The sequence below is a fragment of the Salmo trutta genome, chromosome 27 (genome assembly GCF_901001165.1).
Source record: "Salmo trutta chromosome 27, fSalTru1.1, whole genome shotgun sequence".
Taxonomy (NCBI): Eukaryota; Metazoa; Chordata; class Actinopteri; order Salmoniformes; family Salmonidae; genus Salmo; species Salmo trutta.
This window is the reverse complement of record NC_042983.1, coordinates 6,308,692-6,316,132: the sequence shown is the minus strand read 5'-3', so window position 1 is coordinate 6,316,132 and position 7,441 is coordinate 6,308,692. Positions and strand designations below refer to the sequence as shown.

General features: G+C 41.2%; 1 long non-coding RNA gene across 1 annotated transcript; it reads left to right on the top strand.

Annotated features, from left to right (window-relative positions):
- The first annotated feature begins 2,175 nt into the window (after positions 1-2,175).
- LOC115164190 (uncharacterized) lies at positions 2,176-6,852 on the top strand. Its single transcript, XR_003869888.1, has 3 exons — positions 2,176-2,765; positions 3,910-4,044; positions 5,330-6,852. It is a non-coding gene; the product is annotated as an uncharacterized LOC115164190 (long non-coding RNA).
- Positions 6,853-7,441: the final 589 nt, after the last annotated feature.

The window sequence follows — 7,441 nt, the reverse complement described above, 5'->3', positions numbered from 1 at the left end:
AGCAGCCGTATTTAGCACTAACTGAAGTTTGTTTAGTGCTTTATCCGGGTAGCCGGAAAGTAGAGCATTGCAGTAGTCGAGCCTAGAAGTAACAAAAGCATGTATTAATTTTTCTGCGTCATTTTTGGACAGAAAGTTTCTGATTTTTGCAATGTTACGTAGATGGAAAAAAGCTGTCCTTGAAGCAGTCTTGATATGTTCTTCAAAAGAGAGATCAGGGTCCAGAGTAACGCCGAGGTCCTTCACAGTTTTATTTGAGACGACTGTACAACCATTCAGATTAATTGTCAGATTCAACAGAAGATCTCTTTGTTTCTTGGGACCTAGGACAAGCATCTCTGTTTTGTCCGAGTTTAAAAGTAGAAAATTTGCAGCCATCCACTTCCTTATGTCTGAAACACAGGCTTCTAGCGAGGGCAATTTTGGGGCTTCACCATGTTTCATTGAAATGTACAGCTGTGTGTCGTCCGCATAGCAGTGAAATTTAACATTATGTTTTCGAATGACATCCCCAAGAGGTAAAATATATAGTGAAAACAATAGTGGTCCTAGAACGGAACCTTGAGGAACACCGAAATTTACAATTGATTTGTCAGAGGACGAACCATTCACAGAGACAAACTGATATCTTTCCGACAGATAAGATCTAAACCAGGCCAGAACCAATTTGGGTTTCCAATCTCTCCAAAAGAATGTGGTGATCGATGGTATCAAAAGCGGCACTAAGATCTAGGAGCATGAGGATAGATGCAGAGCCTCGGTCTGACGTCATTAAAAGGTCATTTACCACCTTCACAAGTGCAGTCTCAGTGCTATGATGGGGTCTAAAACCAGACTGAAGCGTTTCGTATACATTGTTTGTCTTCAGGAAGGCAGTGAGTTGCTGCGCAACAACTTTTTCTAACATTTTTGAGAGGAATGGAAGATTCGATATAGGCCGATAGTTTTTTATAAATTCTGGGTCAAGATTCTTCTTTTTCAAGAGAGGCTTTATTACTGCCACTGAAGGCCTGATTCACACTGTCTCCTCTGAACAGTTGATGTTGAGATGTGTCTGTTACTTGAACTCTGTGAAGCATTTATTTAGGCTGCAATTTCTGAGGCTGGTAACTCTAATGAACTTATCCTCTGCAGCAGAGGTAACTCTGGGTCTTCCATTCCTGTGGCGAGAGAGCCAGTTTCATCATAGCACTTGATGGTTTTTGCGACTGCACTTGGAAAAACTTTCAAAGTTCTTGGCATTTTCCGGATTGACTGACCACCATGTCCTAAAGTAATGATGGACTGTCGTTTCCCTTTGCTTATTTGAGCTGTTCTTGCCATAATATGGACTTAGCCCTATTTGGTAAAATACTATCTTCTGTATACCACCCCTACCTTGTTTCAACACAACTGATTGGTTCAAACACATTAAAAAGGAAAGAAATTCCACAAATTACATTTTAACCTGTCACACCTGTTTAATTGAAATGCATTCCAGGTGACTACCTCATGAAGCTGGTTGAGAGAATGCCAACAGTGTGCAAAGTTGTCATCAAGTCAAAGTGCGGCTGCTTTAAAGAATCTCGAATATAAAATATATTTTGATTTGTTTAATACTTTTTGGGGGGATTACTACATGATTCCATGTGTTATTTCATAGTTTTGATGTCTTCACAATTATTATACAATGTAGAAAATAGAAGAAAAACCCTTGAATGAGAAGGTGTGTCCAAACTTTTGACTGGTACTGTATATACTAGGTGGTGTCAGAGGAAGGCCCAAAACATTGGCAGGAGATACCGGAGCGCCAAGTCTAGATCCAGAATGCTTCTTAACAGCTTCTACCCCCAAACCTTAAGACTGCTGAACAATTAATCAAATGGCCAGCCAGACTATTTACATTGACCCACCCACCCCTTTTTGTTTTTACACTGCTGCTACTCACTGTTTATTATATATGTACTGTATAGTCACTACCCCTACCTACATGTACAAATTACCTCGACTAACCTGTACACCCGCACATTGACTCGATACCGGTACCACCTGTATATAGCCTCTATTGTTATTTTATTGTGTTGCTTTTTATTTTATTTGAACTTTATTTTGTAAATATTTTCTTAACTCTATTTCTTGAACTGCACTGGACTTATAAGTAAGCATTTCACGGTAAGGTCTACTACACCGGTTGTATTCGCCGCATGTGACAAATAACATTTGATTTGATTTGGCTTAGAAACCAAACCCAAGCGTTACTAACAGTTTACTGAAGGGACACGCACACCTTATCCAAAAATCAGACTTTGTTTGTTTCTTTAATCCTCCTCAACACCCACCCTGCTCTGTCATTGGTTAGCGTGTCAGTCTCTAGCTCAGTCTTTCAGGGTGGTCATGGTGTTAATTGCAGTGTTAAGCCAGGAGCTGAGCCTAGTCCCCCATAACCACAAAGGTTAATTAGCAGCAGAAGGATAACGCAACTAGATATGTTGACATTTACATTTTCTTCTCTCTCATAAAACCAGAGAAAGAACCCCATTTAGGGCGAAATGAAGGGAAAACATTTACTCTTTTAAAAACGCCCTCATTTCTATGCAAGGTCTGGCGTTGATATGCAGATTTGGCGGTTGGTGACATTTAAAAGTAGTTAATTGTGCAAATCTTTGTTTTAGGCTGTAAAGGTCGTGTGTTGGAAGTGGGTCTAAGCCCAGCTGCAGTGGTAGAGGGAGGGAAGGGAGGCTTGTCTCCATTGACTGGGGCTACAAAGGCCTCCATGCCTTTTCAAGGTGGGTAATGAATATTTATACACACAAACTGTTTCCCAAATGAAAATTAATCTACCGCCCGTTGGGAAATGACTCTGGCTATCTGTTGTCATAAAAAAAAAAGAATGTTTCTCATTCTTCGGGTGGACGTTTTTATTTTCCCAACAGCTAAATAGAAACATCAAATTGAACACTGTGTACTAGCTATTACAATGAAAGCTTGTATTGTATTATAATGTGATATTTTGACATTGTGCATTGTCAAACTCAAGGTTGTTTTACTGCTTTGTTGTGCCCTCTGTGTTCAAATAATATGTCAGTATACATTGAGGGTACAAAACATTAAAGACACCTTCCTAATATTGAGTTGCACCGGGGCATGGACTCTACAACGTGTCGAAAGCGTTCCACAGGGATGCCGGCCCATGTTGACCCCTAAAGCTTCCCACAGTTGTGTCAAGTTGGCTGGATGTCCTTTGGGTGGTGGACACGCACGGGGACCTCTTGAGCGTGAAAAATCCAGCAGCATTGCAGTTCTTGACACATCTGTCTCAAGGCTTTAAAATCTTTTTTTGGAACCTTTCTCTTGCCCTTTATCTACACTGATTGAAATGGATTTAACAAGTGACATAAATAAGGGATCAAAGCTTTCACCTGGATTCACCTAGTCAGTCTGTCATGGAAAGAGCAGGTGTTCTTAATGTTTTGTACACTCCGTATATGGCGCTTTTTAAAGAGACTATTCTCTAAATCTCATCTATTGCTAAATAGATATATGTTGTATCACATTGCTTTCTATTTAGGATATTGTCATCTAACAGGCAACATCAATGTGAAATCAGAAGGAATTAGAGTTACAGCCGGTGAGCAGATTGGAAATTTTACACCTGGATTCACCTGAATAGCACAAATGGATGTGTAATTGCTCCATTTCATCACTCCTCTGTGTTATTAAAACAGCTTCGATGACTACAGGGGAAACAGAATGAATAGATGGAATCATCCAACAGGGGAGTTGAGTAATGCTCAAGTCTCATCATGCAGATATTTCCATTTTGGCTTGAGTTAAAAACCAAATGCTCTGGTTTGATTTGCACATTGTTACAATTCACTGCATTTTCATTCAAAGTGTGATATAATAACTATTGTTTTCTCTTTTTAACAGGATTTCACAGATCTGACAAGCTTTCCAGACCTTTTTGTGGTTTATTCCAAGCCTCCACTATTTTAAGCAACAGATGGCTGGGCGGCGGCCATAGTCTCCTAGCCATGTCTGAATGTTGACATGTTAGAGCCAACGGTATGACATGTCACTCCCCACTCCTCCACTTTTACAGTCCAGTCTCTCAGAATCAATGGAACAGATTGGGTCGTTGAGACCTGAAGCGTGACGGACACATTCTCAAGGCCACACTTTGCCCCTGTGCCCCAGCCCCTATACAATCTACTCACCCCACACTGGTCTCCATGTTTCACGGCCTGCTGGCTGGACAGGGGCTGGGTGATTTCCCAGGGCAGGGGCCGAGGGCTGGGAGGGGCCCGCCAGCCCAGTCTCATAGATTAGACGTAACATAGTAAATGTAAATTTGAGACACTCAAACTAGTATGAAATGTTACGGCAGGTAGCGGCAGATATGGGGCGGCAGGTAGCCTAGTGGTTAAAGCGCTGGGCCAGTAACCGAAAGGATCGAATCCCCGAGCTGACAAGGTAAAAATCTGTCGATCTGCCCCAGAACAAGGCAGCTAACCCAGCTAACCTAGGCTGCCATTGTAAACAAGAATTTCTTATTAACTGACATGCCTAGTTAAATAAATAAAACATTTTTAAAAAGTATGATATGTTACATTTGGTATGGTTATAAAAGACATAATGTTACTTCAGGTAGAAACTGAAGTAGGGTGGTGGGTGGGATGGGTCGGCATAACCAAACGTCTAGCAGCCCAAAAGTTGCATGTTCGAATCTCATCATGGACCACTTTAGCATTTTCGCTAATTAGCTACTTATCTATTTTTTTTGCTATTTTGCAACTTCTTAGCATGTTAGCTCATCCTTCCCCTAACCCTAACTTTAACCCTTTAACCGAACTCCTAACCTTAACCCCTAGCCTAGCTAACATTAGCCACCCAGCTAACGTTAGCATTAGCCACCTAGCTGACTTTAGCCACAAGAATTGAATGTACGAATTGTGATTCGTAACAAAAAATACGAATTGTAATTCATAACATATCATACGAAATGGATGATGGACGTCTACAACTTAATACATACCATACAAAACTGAGATTCTGGATTTACGTTTACTATGTTACGTCTACCCCTGAGTCCAGGTTGGCCCCGCTGGTGTGAAGTGATTCTGTGGGACTGTGATGAAGGTGTGTGTGTACTGGTGTGCCTGTCCTCATGTGTGTGTTGGAGTAGAAATAGGAGTTGAAAGCCCTTCAAAAGGCCAGCTGTATAAATGCCAGTCAGACTGTGAGAGGTGTTGAATTAATAGACCATACGGTGGCTATTCCCTCACATTGGTTTGCAGACTAACCTGTGAATAACGAGTGTGAACCACTTTAACATGCTGTCTCTTTATAGGATACGTTTTGAACATTACAAGACTGGCGGGGGCCACATCTACACATTACCAGAACCAGTGACAGAACACAGGAGGAGAGCACCATCTATATTCTACACTCTCGCTGTTGTTATTGAAGATAATGCTAAATGTAGTTAATCTGAACAGGATTATTTTGTGGGTAATAGTCTCTTGTCTTGAAGTAGCCACTTGGGAGGGTTTAAAACAATGTGTGAGTACAGCTCTACTCTGCATCTGCCTTCCCATTGGTTAAAAGATCAACATTAAGTCATTGACAACAAAGACAAGTATATAAAACAGGATATTGTTTATTGTTTACAGTTCAGCTGGAAGGCAATAGTAGACCTGTATTGTACACCGTAGTCAAATGGGATACATCTCTTCCGTCTAGAGCTGGTCTTGACTTTGATCCACATCGTTTACGTTCCACCTTTTTTTTCTCCAAATGTCGCATATTTGACTGTCCTCTATGAGTTGTTCTCAAAGTAGACCCTGAACTACACTCTTAGAAAAAAGGCTTCCAAAAGGGTTCTTCGACTGTCCCCATAGGAGAACCCTTTTAGGTTCTAGATAGCACCTTTTTTTCTAAGAATGTAAAGGCTCTACTCAGAACTCTTCCATCAACCTGGATAGCTACGTGAGAATTAAGGCATATTTAACTTTCTTTTGTTTTTAGTTATTGTTCTCTTGTATAACAGATATTTTTATGCATGATTTCATTGAATAGAAGGGGATCTTTATCTGAATATTCAACACATCTCACAATAAGCCTGTGTGTGTATATGTTTTAATTTAGAGAGAGAGACAAAGAGACTGATTGACTGAGACTATGGGCCGACGTGACCAACCTCATCCCTCCTGTCCAGCCATTCCCTCCTCCCTCCATTGTAATGCCATGAACAACATGCAAACCATTCAGGAAATACGTTTCTGTGGTAAAAGGACTGACAGGCTGTCTCCTCACAACCATTCTTCTCAAACAGTTGAAAGGAACTCGACTTCTGCCCAGAGGAGAGTTGAAAGGAAACCAAGAGGAGGTGACAGACGTGACGTTATTTCAAGGCGGTTCATTTTGCCTACTTCCTCCCTTCTTGTTAATGTGCAGTGTTACCATTACCTTTATAGTTCAGGTGTGTATGTAGACAATAGTCCAGGGGGATTATGAAGCGGCGAGCTGTTCTGGCTCGTGGTGGCCTAACGCCCTATTAAGACATTTTATGTTGGTTTTTCCTTTATTTTGGTAGTTACCTGTACATGTGTTGCATGTGAATAAGACGTGATATGCCACATTTTGTCCACTGGGGATCCTACTCCTTCGGGATCAGGGGAGCAATTTTAGTTAAAGCAGAGGTTAAGGAGGAAATGAAAGATGAGCCAATAGTCAATGAAATATCCCTGTTAGATTATTGGCCTGGCCACTGTGTTTGGGAGCCAAGGTACTGTGTTGCTGGTATGTTCGCTTTCTGCTTCGCTGGGCGGACGATAACAGATCACTTTCATAAAGGAAAATGAACTCCTCCAACTTGTTGTTATCCAACCACTTCTTCCACAGGGGATATTCTTTCTGTCTTACATATCTTGGTCCTCTCCCGCCCTTACCACATTTCAGAGGCACTGTTTGATTTTGTTCTTTGATTAGGTATGTCAGAGAAAGAGCAGATTTTCTATGTTATTTCTATGTCACCCGAATGACTTAGCTTTAGAACAAACGGCTGGGAGGAAAAGGTCATTCTTGGTCAGAGGAGTTTCTTGTCTCAATAGTATACTGTATGTGGCTCACCAGAGAAAGAAATAGTGAATTGGTTCTGTCTCACTCTTCCTCTTTTTTTGAGAAAGGAATCTAGACAAATATGTGTAAGCCTCATGAACTTATCATTGGATTAATTTGATTACGCCCACAGGACGATAAATAATCCTGTTGTGTATAAATTGGCAGCCTATTTGAGTGTGTGCATGTGTCTGTGTGTAATGCACGCAATTAGGTGAGCGTATCAGTGTGCACAGAGGTACGTGAATGTGCAGGTGTTTATCTAGAGAAGGTATTCTCAAACTGGGATACGCGTACACCCAGGGGTACGCGCAATGCCGTTGGGGGTACGCCAAATCAAAAT